This window comes from Bufo bufo, chromosome 2 (genome assembly GCF_905171765.1).
Source record: "Bufo bufo chromosome 2, aBufBuf1.1, whole genome shotgun sequence".
Classification (NCBI taxonomy): Eukaryota; Metazoa; Chordata; class Amphibia; order Anura; family Bufonidae; genus Bufo; species Bufo bufo.
Window position 1 is genome coordinate 493220167 of NC_053390.1, and position 15055 is coordinate 493235221.

At 46.5% G+C, this 15055-nt stretch overlaps 1 protein-coding gene across 2 annotated transcripts in view; it reads left to right on the forward strand.

Moving 5' to 3' along the window:
- Positions 1-3148: 3148 nt before the first annotated feature.
- The window catches only part of MKNK2 (MAPK interacting serine/threonine kinase 2), a 105888-nt gene continuing 93981 nt past the window's right edge, over positions 3149-15055 (forward strand). For both annotated transcript variants that reach the window (XM_040417789.1, XM_040417788.1), the window contains exon 1: positions 3149-3221. The gene's annotated coding sequence lies outside the window, so the exon portion shown is untranslated. The remainder of the gene's footprint in view (positions 3222-15055) is intronic.

Genomic DNA, 15055 nt, shown 5'->3' on the forward strand with positions numbered 1-15055 from the left:
TGGTTTCTACGTGAACTCTATGAATTTGTAAAGCGCTGCAGAATATGGTGGCACTATAAAAAAATATTATTAACCCTTTAAAAACATCAGTTACGTGGTCATATAAATGAAATATGTCCATTTTCCCACTTTGATGCCAGTTCTTGTGGCAAGAACCTGTTTGTGCCAGGCTGATCTCAACTCTTTCTAAGGCTACTTTCACACTAGCGTTCGGGGCTCCGCTTGTGAGTTCCGTTTGAAGGGGCTCACAAGCGGCCCCGAACGGATCCGTACAGCCCTAATGCATTCTGAATGGATGCGGATCCGCTCAGAATGCATCAGTCTGGCAGCGTTCAGCCTCCGCTCCGCTCAGCAGGCGGACACCTGAACGCAGCTTGCAGCGTTCGGGTGTCCGCCTGGCCGTGCGGAGGCGAGCGGATCCGTCCACACTTACAATGTAAGTCAATGGGGACGGATCCGCTTGAAGATGACACAATATGGCTCAATCTTCAAGCGGATCCGTTCCCCATTGACTTTCAATGTAAAGTCTGAACGGATCCGCTCAGACAACTTTCACACTTAGAAAATTTCCTAAGTTTTAATGCAGACGCATCCGTTCTGAACGGATGCGAACGTCTGCATTATCGGAGCGGATCCGTCTGATGAAACATCAGACGGATCCGCTCCAAACGCTAGTGTGAAAGTAGCCTAAGTTAGGCTACTTTCACACTAGCGTTCGGGTGTCCGCTCGTGTGCTCCATTTGAAGGGGCTCACGAGCGGTCCTGAACGCAGCCGTCTGGCCCCAATGCATTCTCAGTGGAGGCGGATCCACTGAGAATGCATCCGCCTGCCAGCGTTCAGCCTCCGCTCCGCTCAGTGAGCGGACACCTGAACGCTGCTTGCAGCGTTCGGGTGTCCGCCTGGCCGTGCGGAGGCGAGCGGATCCGTCCAGACTTATAATGGAAGTCAATGGGGACGGATCCGCTTGAAGATGACACCATATAGGTCAATCTTCAAGCGGATCCGTTCCCCATTGACTTTCAATGTAAAGTCTGAACGGATCCGCTCAGACAACTTTCACACTTAGAAAATTTCCTAAGTTTTAATGCAGACGCATCCGTTCTGAACGGATGCGAACGTCTGCATTATCGGAGCGGATCCGTCTGATGAAACATCAGACGGATCCGCTCCAAACGCTAGTGTGAAAGTAGCCTAAGTTAGGCTACTTTCACACTAGCGTTCGGGTGTCCGCTCGTGTGCTCCATTTGAAGGGGCTCACGAGCGGTCCCGAACGCATCCGTCTGGCCCCAATGCATTCTCAGTGGAGGCGGATCCACTGAGAATGCATCCGCCTGCCAGCGTTCAGCCTCCGCTCCGCTCAGTGAGCGGACAACTGAACGCTGCTTGCAGCGTTCGGGTGTCTGCCTGGCTGTGCGGAGGCGAGCGGATCCGTCCAGACTTATAATGGAAGTCAATGGGGACGGATCCGCTTGAAGATGACACCATATGGCTCAATCTTCAAGCGGATCCGTTCCCCATTGACTTTCAATGTAAAGTCTGAACGGATCCGCTCAGAGAACTTTCACACTTAGAAAATTTTCTAAGTTTTAATGCAGACGGATCCGTTCTGAACGGATGCGAACGTCTGCATTAGGCTACTTTCACACCTGCGTTCAGGTGTCCGCTCGTGAGCTCCGTTTGAAGGAGCTCACGAGCGGTCCCGAACGCAGCCGTCCAGCCCTGATGCATTCTCAATGGAGGCGGATCCACTGAGAATGCATCCGCCTGCCAGCGCTCAGCCTCCGCTCCGCTCAGTGAGCGGACACCTGAACGCTGCTTGCAGCGTTCGGGTGCCCGCCTGGCCGTGCGGAGGCGAACGGATCCGTCCAGACTTATAATGGAAGTCAATGGGGACGGATCCGTTTGAAGATGACACAGTATGGCTCAATTTTCAAACGGATCCGTCCCCCATTGACTTTCAATGTAAAGTCTGAACGGATCCGTTTGCATCATCATGACCAAAAAAAAATAAAAAATTTTTTTTTTTTTTTTTTGTTCATGGTTATGCAAACGGATCCGTTCTGAACGGATGCAAGCGTTTGCATTATAGGAGCGGATCCGTCTGTGCAGATACCAGACGGATCCGCTCCTAACGCAAGTGTGAAAGTAGCCTAACTGTGTGAGAGGAGAAGCACGTCATGGGTTTGGTTGGATACAGCAACAGCATACATCCCAACTTTCGAAAAGCCCAAGGAGGGAGAATAACAGCGGTACACAGTGTACAGTGGCACATTTTATTTACTCTAAGCCACACCTTATCGGAGCGGATCCATATGATGAAACATCAGACGGATCCGCTCCGAACGCTAGTGTGAAAGTAGCCTATGGCTCAATTTTCAAACGGATCCGTCTCCCATTGACTTTCAATGTAAAGTCAAAACGGATCCGTTTGCATTATCATGAACAAAAAAAAAAAATTTTTTTTTTTGTTCATGGTAATGCAAACGGATCCGTTCTGAACGGATCTAAGCGTTTGCATTATAGGTGCGGATCCGTCTGGGCACATACCAGACGGATCCGACCTATCAGCATTCAGCCTTTCCGTTCTCCTGCTCCGTTATAGGAGCAGGAGAACGGAAAGGACGGATTCGGCACATTGCCGAACGGAGCCTACGGTCTACGGACTCCATAGACTATAATGGGGTCCGTTAGGTTTCCGCTCAGAAGATGATTTTGGAGCGGAGACAAAAGTTGTGCATGCAGGACTTTTGTCTCCGCTCCAAAATCATCTGAGCGGAAACCTAACGGACCCCATTATAGTTATGGGGTCTGTAGGCTCCGTTCCGCTCAGTTATGAGCCGGCTGAACGGTGATGTGAACAAGGCCTAAAGCCTCACAATCACCTCTGTGTGAACTACACTACACCATCCTGACACGATTGTGCACCGCCCATTCACAGAGCTCAGTGTGAGGCAATGTTTTCATGGAAAGTAGGAACACATAGGTCGGTTAGAACTGGTCTGGGTGAAGTCGACAGACAGCCAAGTGATCAGCTCAGCTGCACGTAGAGAAGAGGACGTCAGTACGCCCATCGTGTAACTACCGGCCAACCTATAGCGCTGCGCGTCATTCTTCGTCACGTAAACTTCGGCCACACCCCCTACTGGAGTTTATATAAGTGAGTCGTACGCAATCTTGCGTCAGCTCTCTCTCATGTCAACAGCGGTGGAGAGCTCTGCAGGTGGGTAAGGGTGTATAGGGGGGAATATTGTCCCGTGTTCAGGGCCTCCGGCCTTCTGGATAGGCTGGGAGCCGTGTTTCGTGCACCGCTTTGTTTTCCTGTAACTTGACCGTTTAGAAGTAAATAGTGCGTTTTCTGCAGTGGAGGTACGCATGCGCCGTAAACTTGCAGCGTCGGATTGTGGGGACTTGTACGGTGTGGGCGCTGACTGCCGCTTGTTCCTGCCTGTACTTCTTCCTCTACTAGCAGAAGGTGGTATGAAATGGTCGTGCTCCAGGCCTTCCAGCGCTTATCACGTGTACTGTGAATGTGAACTTAGTTATTTGGGAATGTTTTTAGGTTGGTGTAAAGGTGGCTGCGTTCATGTCTCCGTGTTGTCGGGGTGCACGTGAGGCAGGGTGGCTCACAACATGGCCTCTGTCCCTGACCTAAATTTACACACCTTCCAGAGACGGACACGCATGGTTCATTGTGTGGAAGTTCTGTTTTTCCTTTGTATTTCTACATTTTTAGTAGTTTTCTTATCACATTGTAACAAAGTATCTGAATCATTAACTGAGGCAGGGACTAATATATAGACACTCCCTGTTGTACATGTACCAATGCCGTTCTATACCGCAGATCAAAAAATAGGGACCCTTGGGGAGGTTTGTATTTATGGACCCACTGAACATCTGACTGTACAGCTGCTAATGGAAAATCCAAAGGAAGTTACTGCAAGTTGTAATTCCCGACACTGCGATCTATCACCAGTCTGTTTTGCGGTTTACACCCTAAGGGTACTTTCAGACTAGCGGTTTTTCATTTCCGGCATTGAGTTCCGTCCTCGGGGCTCTATACCAGAAAAAAAAACTGATCAATTTTATCCTAATGCATTCTGAATGCAGAGCAATCTGTTCTGTTTGCATCAGGTTTTCCTCAGTTCAGTCGCTCTTACGTTTTTGGGCCGGAGAAAGTACCGCAGCATGCTGCAGTTTTATCTCTGGCCAAAAATCCTCAACAGTTGCTGGAATGCTGGATCCGGCATGAATTTCCATTGAAATGTATTAATGCCGGATCCGGCCCCAAGTTTTCCGGCAAAAACGGATCTGTTCTTTCTGTCCGCACATGCACAGACTATTAAATTTGTGACAACCGGAACGACTGATCCGGTATTGCAATGCATTTGTGAGACTGATCCGCCTCACAAATGCATCTGTTTGCCTCCAGATTGCCTGCGATGGAACTGCCTGGCAAAATCCTCTGAAAGTGGGAAAGTACCCTTATTTGCAGACCAAGTAAAAGACTTTTGTTTTTCTGTCTTCAGTTGTAATTTCTGCATCAATTTTATTTATTTTTTTCCGGTGGGAAGGGTTGTGCTTTTTAATCGAATTACTGGTTTATGTAATTTATTGAGAAACCTTTAGGCTCCATTCACACGTCCGTGGTGTGTTGCGGACCTGCAAATTGCAGATCCACAACTCACCCGCCCGGCACCCTTATGGAAATGCCTATTCTTGTCCGCAAGCTGCGGACAAGAATAGGACATGTTCAATCTTTTGCGGAGCTGCGGACCCGAAGATCGGAGCAGTGCTCCGCAGATGCGGACAGCACAGTGTGCTGTCTGCATCATTCCGTCCCCATAGAAAATGAATGGGTCCGCATTCGTTCCGCAAAATTGCGGAACGGATGTGGACCCATTTGCGGACATGTGAATGGAGCCTTATGGTGTTTAGCGTTTTCTTTTTATTTTTTGTTGTGCAATAAAAATGTTAATTGTATTTGAGTCAGTAAGAGTATGGTAGTATCAAATGTCAGCAGTTTGTGGTACATATTACTACTTTCGAAAATTCAAACAATGTATTTTTTTAGGCTTCTTTCACACTCGTCATGGACGGATCCGTTACTGATAATAAAACGTCTGCATCCGTTCAGAACGGATCAGTTTGTATTATCTTAAATATAGCCAAAACTGATCTGTTTTCTATTGTGCCAGATTGTGTCATAGAAAACGGATCTGTCCCCATTGACTTACATTGTGTGCCAGGATGGATCCGTTTGGCTCAGTTTCATCAGACTGACACCAAAACGCTGTGAGCGTGTCCGTCTCCAAAGCGGAATGGAGACTGAACTGATGCATTCTGAGAGGTTCATTTTCCATTCAGAATGCATTAGGGGCAAAACTGATCCGTTTTGTTCCGCTTGTGAGATCCCTGAATGGATCTTCCAAATAGAAAGCCAAAACGCCAGTGTGAAAGTTGACTTAAAGAGGACCTTTCACTAGATTAAAAAATCTAAACTAACTATACAGACATGTAGAGCGGCGCCCAGGGATCTCCCTGCACTTACTGTTATCCCTGGGCGCCGCTCCGTTCTCCCGTTATAGCCTCCGGTATCTTCACATGTTAGGCTCCACCCAGGGGAACCTGCCAGCGTCTTTCTCCCATGCTGTAGCGCTGGCCAATCGCAGCGCTCAGCTCATAGCTTGAGAGAAAAAAAAGCCTCTCAGGCTATGAGCTGAGCGCTGCGATTGGCCAGCGCTACAGAATGGGAGAAAGAGATGCCGGCAGGTTCCCCTGGGTGGAGCCTAATATGTGAAGATACTGGAGCCTATACTGGGCGAACGGAGCGTCGCCCAGGTATAACAGTAAGTGCAGGGAGATCCCTGGGCGCCGCTCTACATGTCTGTATAGTTATTTTAGATTTTTTTAATCTAGTGAAAGGTCCTCTTTAAACAAATTTGTTGCAATATGTTGCCCGGACTTGTTTTTTTTTTTATACCAACAGAGGTGTGAGGTTTTAGTTTTTTTGCAGGGCAAGCTGTGTTTTTTTGTGTACATGCTTTTGTTTTTTGTTTTTTTGTTTTTTTTCGTGTGGAAACAAAAAACAATTGCCTTTCTCCCCCCAAGCCCCCCCCCCCCCACCCTTAAGTGCACACTGTGTGTAACTTAGGGTACTTTCATACTTGTGTAGTTTGGTTCCTGGACCGTAGTTCCGTTGCCTGAACTGCCTGCCTGATCAGGAAAACTGTATGCAAACGCATGTAATTTTTTCTGACTGAGCAGGCATTTTTCAGACTGATCAGGATCCTGATCAGTCAGAAAAATGCCTGATTAGTCAGAAAAATACATTGCAATACTGGATCCGTTTTTCCGGTGTCATCAGGCAAAATGGATCCGGTATTTATTTTTTTCACTTTTTTTAAGGTCTGAGCATGCGCAGACCAGAATACCGGATCCGTCAATGCAGCAATTTGAATGCCTGATCCGGCACTAATACATCCCTATGGAAAAAAATGCCTGATCTGGCATTCAGGCAAGGGTTCAGTTTTTTTCGCTGGAGATAAAACCGTAGCAGGCTACGGTTTTCTTTTGCCTGATCAGTCAAAATAGAAACATAGAATGTGTCGGCAGATAAGAACCATTTGGCCCATCTAGTCTGCCCAATATACTGAGTACTATGGATAGCCCCTGGCTTTATCTTATATAAAGGATGGCCTTATGCCTATCCCATGCATGCTTAAACCCCTTCACTGTATTTGCAGCTACCACTTCTGCATGAAGGCTATTCCATGCATCCACTACTCTCTCAGTAAAGTAATACTTCCTGATATTACTTTTAAACCTTTGCCCCTCTAATTTAAAACGATGTCCTCTCGTAGCAGTTTTTCTTCTTTTAAATATTCTCTCCTCTTTTACCGAGTTGATTCCCTTTATGTATTTAGCAGTTTCTATCATATCCCCTCTGTCTCGTCTTTCTTCCAAGCTATAAATGTTAAGGTCCTTTAATCTTTCCTTGTAAGTTTTATCCTGCAATCCATGTACTAGTTTAGTAGCTCTTCTCTGAACTCTCTCCAAAATGACTGAACTGAAGACATCCTTATGCATCCTGAACAAATTACTCTCCCATCAGAATGCATGGAGATATGCCTGATCAGTTATTTTCCGGTATAGAGCCCTGTGACAGAACTCTATGCCGGGTAAAGAAAATCGCTAGTGTGAAAGTAGCCTTAGTATATTTTCATAGCACTGGGTTCATAGCACTGGGAGGGGGAGCAACTGATGACATGTGGAAGCTGGGGGCAGCTGGTGGCATTGGTTGGGAACCGGGGGAAATACTGATGGCAGAGAGGCTGAGTTTTTATAGAAAACATTGTTTTAATTTTATAATTAGAGTACTCGATTAATCGGTACAATACTTGATTACTAAAATAATCGATAGCTGCAGCTCTAGGCCTGGCCTTTATAGGGGTTGGATAAGCCATCAGCAGTGATGTCTGATAGTTTAGGGCTCTTTCACACTTGCGTTCTTTTCTTCCGGCATAGAGTTCCGTCGTCGGGGCTCTATGCCGGAAGAATCCTGATCAGTTTTATCCTAATGCGTTCTGAATGGAGAGAAATCCGTTCAGGATGCATCAGGATGTCTTCAGTTCCGGACCGGAACGTTTTTTGGCCGGAGAAAATACCGCAGCATGCTGCGCTTTTTGCTCCGGCCAAAAATCCTGAACACTTGCCGCAAGGCCGGATACAGAATTAATGCCCATTGAAAGGCATTTATCCGTATCCGGCCTTAAGCTAAACGTCGTTTCGGCGCATTGCCGGATCCGACGTTTAGCTTTTTCTGAATGGTTACCATGGCTGCAAGGATGCTAAAGTCCTGTTTGCCATGGTAAAGTGTAGTGGGGAGCAGTATACTTACCGTCCGTGCGGCTCCCCGGGCGCTCCAGAGTGACGTCAGGGCGCCCCACGCTCATGGATGACGTGTCGCATGGATCATGTCATCCATGCGCATGGGGCGCTCTGACGTCATTCTGGAGCGCCCCGGGAGCCGCATTAACGGTAAGTATACTGCTCCCCCGCTCCCCACTACTACTATGGCAACCAGGACTTTAATAGCATCCTGGGTGCCATAGTAACACTGAGCGCATTTTGAAGACGGATCCGTCTTCAAATGCTTTCAGTTCACTTGTGTTTTTCCGGATCCGGCGGGCACCTCCGGCAAATAAAGTACACGACGGATCCGGACAACGCAAGTGTGAAAGAGCCCTTAAATGGGTTGTCAGCTCGGGATATGTATCAATATCAGATCAGTGGGGGCTGAGTGTAATGCAATTAGTGCAGTGTTGATGACAAGCAGGTAAACAATGAAGAGAAGGCAACGTTCATACCATCACTGCATTCTGTTCAACCAGCTGATTGGAGAGGGTGCTGGGTCTTGGACCCCCACCGATCTGATATTGACTTATCCTGAGGATTGTATAAAGGGGTTGTCCGCTATCAAGGGGTTGTGCGGGTTTAGAGCTGAACCCGGACATACCTCTGTTTTCATCCCGGCAGCCCCTTTGACCTGAGCAACGGAGCAGTTCATGCTCTCCTTTGCCATGCACTAAATCGCACAGGGCAAAGGCATTTTTTTTAGATCTGGTGACGTACCGGGCTCTCCATGGGGACTGCCAGGAAGCCCGGTGACTTCACTGGCACAGATGGTCAGGCTTTTGCGCTGCCTTAGCCAGTAAACCGTCTAGGGCAGCGCTAAAGCCTGTTCCTTAGAGACGGTGATGTTACCGAACACACTGCTGGGTGAAAGCCTCCGCCCGGCAGTGTCATTGTAAACAAAAGAGCCCTTGCCCTGCGCAATCTTGCTCAGGGCAAGGGAGCGCATTGGAGCATGAGATGCTCCGATGCTCAAATCAGGGGGGCTGCCTGGGTGAAATTATGGGTATGTCTGGGTTCAGCTCTGCCTTGGGTGCGGATCTGTCTGGTATCTGCACAGACTGATCCGCACCTATAATGCAAACGCTGGTATCCGTTCAGAATGGATCCGTTTGCATTACCATGAACAATTTTTTATTTTTTTTTGTTCATAATTCAAACGGATTCGTTTTGACTTACACTGAAAGTCAATTGGAGGCGGATCCGGTTTCAATTGCACCATATTGTGTTAGTGAAAACAGATCCGTCCCCATTGACTTACATTGTAAGTCAGGACGGATCCGTTTGGCTCTGCATCGTCAGGCGGAATGGATGCTGAACGGAGGCAAACTGATGCATTCTGAACTGATCCATATCTATTCAGAATGCATTGGGGCTAAACTGATCTGTTTTGGGCCGCTTGTGAGAGCCCTGAAACGGATCTCACAAGCGGACCCAGAAACGCCAGTGTGAAAGTAGCCTAAGCTATCGGACATCATTGCTGATAGTCTAAGGTTTAATAATCCTTTATTAGCTGCATACATGTGCAACTTTAAAGATTCCTGCATTGCATGGCAAGATAAATTTGCACCTCCCAAATGGTCATCCACGGGCTATTAAGAGTATACTAGAGTGTATATCGTACTGTGAATGAAATTGACCCTCGTGAGATTTAGTAAGTAAGCGATTAAATAACGTATGAGGAATCTCATTTCTCGCCAATCATGATCCTGCTAAAAGGTGTTGCATCTCTGCCACAGATCCATTCATATAATATGTAGTCTACTGTAATCTTTAAGATCATATAGAGGTGTAGTACTTTCTAGCAAATGATTAATCAACGAAAGTACAAACCTACATCGCTTTTATGTAATAAGCACATTTTTGGTCGCGAACGAGTGGCAAATTCAATCTCTAATCATTATGAAGACATCTGCTGGTCTAATGCAAGCCTTACTACTATTGTTCATTGTTAGTAGCAGGAGCATGTGCTGCCTTCTAACCATAATTGTATTTGCTGAGAACTTTCACATCTCCTGTCATATGAGTGTTTTGCACAGACCAGTTAATGGGAATGGGTGTACGAGAATTAGCTCAATCATTTGCCCATGTAAGTTGTCCCAATATCCCACTAATGGGCATCACCGCTAAGGCTACTTTCACACTCTCGTTTGGTGCGGATCTGTCCTGGATCTGCACAGATGGATCCGCACCGATAATACAACCTTCTGCATCCGTTCAGAACGGATCTGCTTGTATTATTTTTAACATTTGGACCGCTTGTGAGATCCCTGAACTGGAAACCAAAACGCCATTGTGAAAGTAGCCTAAAGATTGGCCTACTTTCACACTGGCGTTTTGTATTCAGTTTGTGAGATCCGTTTCAGGGATCTCACAAACTGTTCAAAACGGATCAGTTTAGCCCCAATGCATTCTAAACGGATAAGGATCCGTTCACAATGCATCAGTTTGGCTCCGCTCTGGATGCGGACACCAAAACGCTGCTTGCAGCGTTTTGGTGTCCGCCTGGCCATGCGAAGCCAAACTGATCCGTCCTGACTTACAATGTAAGTCAATGGGGACTAATCCGTTTTCACTGACACAATATGGTGCAGTTGAAAACTGATGCTTCCCCTATTGATTTTCAATGTAAGTCAGGATGGATCCGTTTTGACTTAGACTTTTTTTAATAAGAATAATGCAAACGGATCTGTTCTGAACGGATACAAGCGTTTGCATTATAGGTGTGGATCTGTCTGTGCAGTTACCAGACGGATCCGCACCTAACTGTCTCATGGAAACTGAATTACCGGTAAGACTAATTCCGGATGTTCCAACAAAGGAAAAATTTTCGTTCCCAAAATAGATTTAAGCAGACTCTAAACAAAAAGGAGTCTTCAGGTAGATGGCAATCTTCTAGAGGCTGGGGTAGGGTTTTTTTATTCAATCCCAACTCCTCTGCCAAGAAGTCCTAATGAGTCCAGTAGTGGCAGCATTTCGGAGTTCAGCCATTCTTGGGATTCTATAGGAGCCCCCCCTCGTATCCTAAAACAAATAGAATCAGTGCACAAAATAGTTTTGTTCCTTGCCGCCCGCAAGGTTCCTTAAACAAGTTTTTTTTTTTTTCAGATCCTCAATCAAAAGGCCCTAGAGTCAGAGGTGTCTACCCTTTTAGAGAAACGGGTCATTTCAGAAGTCCCGATAGCTGAGCGAGGTCAGGGGGTCTACTCTCCCCTTGTTCTTATAAAAAAATACCAAGTGGGAAGTTCAGAACAATTTAATCTGAAAAACCTAAATCACTAGGTCACTTACAAAAAAATTCTAAATGGAATCTATAAAATCTGCTGTGAACCTCCTCTTTCAGGATTATTACGCTTTAACAGTTGATCTGGCGGATGCCTATCATGTTCCCATTCACAGCGAGAGTGAAAAATCTCAGGTTTGCTGTCTAGAGGGAGAGCTGTCATTTCCAGTATCGGTCTTTACCTTTCGGCTTCTCCAGGGCGCCACGTCTGTTCACAAAGATTATGGCAGATGTAGTGGGCTATTTCCATTTAAGAGGAATAATGGTAGTCCCCTATCTGGACGACCTAATCGCTGCAGCTTCCTATTCCTTGTCTTGTGGACCATCTGAGAATTGTGAAAAACCCTGACTTCCTTAGGGTGGGTTATCAACCAGGAGAAATCAAGACTAATTCCAAGTCAGAGATTATTTCTAGGAGTACTCTTGGACACGCATCTTCCTTTTTACTGCAAGAGGAGCAGATCAACCTGATGGCTCGGTTAAAAATCTTCTTTTCCCGCTGTGCCCTCCGGTATCTTCACTAAATTGGTTTGACTTGGCGTCTGCTCTGTTTCACCCTGGGCGCTGTCCAAGCGCAGAGCTCACAGCCTGGGAGGTGTTTTTTTTTCTTCTCCCAGGCTATGAGCTCTGCGCTGCGATTAGACAGCCTTACAGCCTGGAAGAAGGAACGCCCAGGGTGGAGCAGGGCAGACTCCGCCTAGTCGAACCAATTCAGTGAAGGTACCGGAGATCACAGCGGGCGAACGGAGCAGCACCCAGGGATAATAGTAAGTGCAGTGAGATCCCTGGGCGCCGCTCTATGTAGCCTGATTATCTTGCAATGTTTGGGCCGATGAAAGGTCCTCCTTGCAGACAGTCTCTCAGAGAAGGAGAATGGGCATTAAATCAGAAGATCTTCAGTCAGATCAGACAGGTGGGCGCTTCCGGTGTGGGATCTGTTCGCAACAAGAAAAAACGGGAAGGTAGAAATTTATTATTCCATCAGCCCCAGGGAGAATCTAAATCGGATAGATGCTCTCAGCCATGGCACAGAGTTTTTCTTTACGCTTTTCCACCATTCTGATTGCGAGGTCTCTGAAGATACGAGAGGAAGAGGCTCAAGTTATGATAGCCCCATATTGGCCAAAAAGGTCTTGGTTGCCTGTGCTTCAAAATATTGTGACAAGGGGACCCTGGTTTCTGCCTCCAGATTCCAGACCTCCTCCATCAGGGTCTGGCCCTTTATCCCAACATACAACATCTACACTTACCAGCTTGGAGTCTGAACGGATCTTGTTAAAAAGAAAGGGGTTTTCTGAGGCTGTCATATCGACCTTGCTACATAGTAGAAAGTAGATTACTTCAAAAATGTATATGAGAACTAGGAAAGCCTTTTTGTTTGCAGGTGGCAGTTGGGATCCTCAGAGTAGTTTGAATGTATGCCTGATTCTAGAGTTCTTGCAAGCAGGATTTGATAAGGGTCACTGAACCAGTACCCTAAAAGTTCAAGTGTCAGCCCTTAGTGCATTTTTGGACAAAAGGGTGGCAGAAATCCCCCTAGTTGGCAGATTCCTTAAGGGCGCAAGCAGGCTGCATCCCTCCTTTTTTTGTTAAAGTTCCCCCTGGGATCTAAACCTGGTCCTTTTCGCTCTAATGTCCATGCCCTTTGAGCCTCTTTCAGAGCTATCCCAAAGATTGACATGAAAAACCACCTTTATCGCTATAACCACAGCTAGGAGGGTGGGAGAGATCCAGGCCCTTTCCTGTAAGCAACCCTACCTCTGTTTTGGAGGATAGGGTAATTCTTAGGCCTATTTCACACGGGCGTGGCAGGATTAGGTCCGGATGCGTCCCGGTGCATTGCGGCAAACCCGCACGAGTAGGTACGCAGTTGCAGTCAGTTTTGACTGCGATTGCGTTCCGTTGAGTTTTCATTGCGCGGGTGCAATGCGTTTTGCACGCGCGTGATAAAAAAAACTGTGGTACACAGACCTGAACATTTTCACAGGAGTTCAGGTTTGGGTTAGTTGTAGTGTAGATTGTATTATTTCCCCTTATAACATGGTTATAAGGGAAAATAATAGCATTCTGAATAGAGAATGCTAAGTAAAATAGGGATGGAGGAGTTAAAAAAAAAAAATATATATATATAATTTAACTCTCCTTCAGGGTCCATTCACATGTCCGTTGTTTCTTTCCTGATCTGTTCCGTTTTTTGTGGAACAGATCTGGACCAGATCTGTACCCATTCATTTTCAATGGGTCCTGAAAAAAAAAATCAGACATTGAGCTGTCCGATTTTTTTTCAGGACCCATTGAAAATGAATGGGTACAGATCTGGTCCAGATCTGTTCCACAAAAAACGGAACAGATCAGGAAAGAAACAACGGACGTGTGAATGGACCCTTATCCACTTGTTCGTGCAGCCGGCATCTCTTCTGTCTTCATCTGTGAGCAATAGGACCTTTTGATGTCACTACGCTCATCACATGGTCTATCACATGATCCTTCACCATGGTGATGGATCATGTAATGAACGCAGTGACATCATCAAAGGTCCTATTGCTCACAGAACAAGACAGAAACGATGCCGGCTGCGCGAACTAGTGGATTAAGGTGAGTTAAATTATAATTTTTTTTTTAACCCCTCCAGCCCTATTGTACTATGCATTCTGTATTCAGAATGCTATTTTCCTTTATAACCATGTTATAAGGGGAAATAATAATCATCGGGTCCCGATCGTCACCTAGCAACCGTGCGTGAAAATCGCACCGCATCCGCACTTGCTTGCGGATGCTTGCGATTTTCACGCACCCCCATTCACTTCTATGGGGCCTGTGTTGCGTGCAAAATGCAGAATATAGAACATGCTGCGATTTTCACGCAACGCACAAGTGATATGTGAAAATCACCGCTCGTGTGCATAGCCCCATAGAAATGAATGGGTCCGGATTCAGTGCGGGTGCAATGCGTTCACTTCAGGCATTGCACCCGCGCGGAAAACTCGCCTGTGTGAAAGGGGCCTTAGACTCTCCCCAGTGTTCCTGCTGAAGGTCTTCTCTAGGTTTCATTGCCAGCAGGAAATAGTTTTACCATCCTTTTGCGCTTCAGATCAGGAAAGAATGTTCATCTAGACGTCAGGTGTTTTCTTTTACAGTACCTTGAAGCCACAAATTCCTTTCGGAAGTCTGATCATCTCCTGGTCCAGTTTCAGGGGAAAAAAAATAGGGGTCTTGGAGCCTCTAGGGCAGGGGTGCACAACCTTTTTTGGGCTGGGGGATGAATTGTCACATCACACTATTGCAAGGGGCCGCAAAAAAAGTTAATTAGTGCTTGTTTGCATACACAGGCTAATGCAAAGTGACTGGGGAGGAATGATCACTACCACACTAGAACATTCCTGATTACACAGGGAGATGTGCTGACGATAATTTACATCTTTCATCCTGATAAAATATGCAAATCATCTGACAAACAAGTGATTCCTTGTTAATCGGCTGATCAGCGGTACAATTAGGCTGGGTTCACACGAGCAGATGCCGTGCGTGGCATCCGCTCCGTGAATGACAGCCAAGACCCGATGCAGACTGCAGAGGCACGGAGCATTAACATGACTGATAATGCTCCGTGCCTCTCTGTGACCTCTTTACTACGAAAAGCAAAGCAGTAATCAAAGCAAAAGGTGGTTACTTTGAAGAACCTAGAAAATGACATATTTTCAGTTGTTTCACACTTGTTTATGTATATAATTCCACATGTGTTAATTCAGGGCTCCCGCCATGGCGACCAGTAATTTAGTCCTGGCGCTTGGGTATTTGTCAGCCCCTTTTCAAAGCTGTCCGGGTGATGGGTGCGGAGCTGCTGTTCTGTCCGGAGGCAG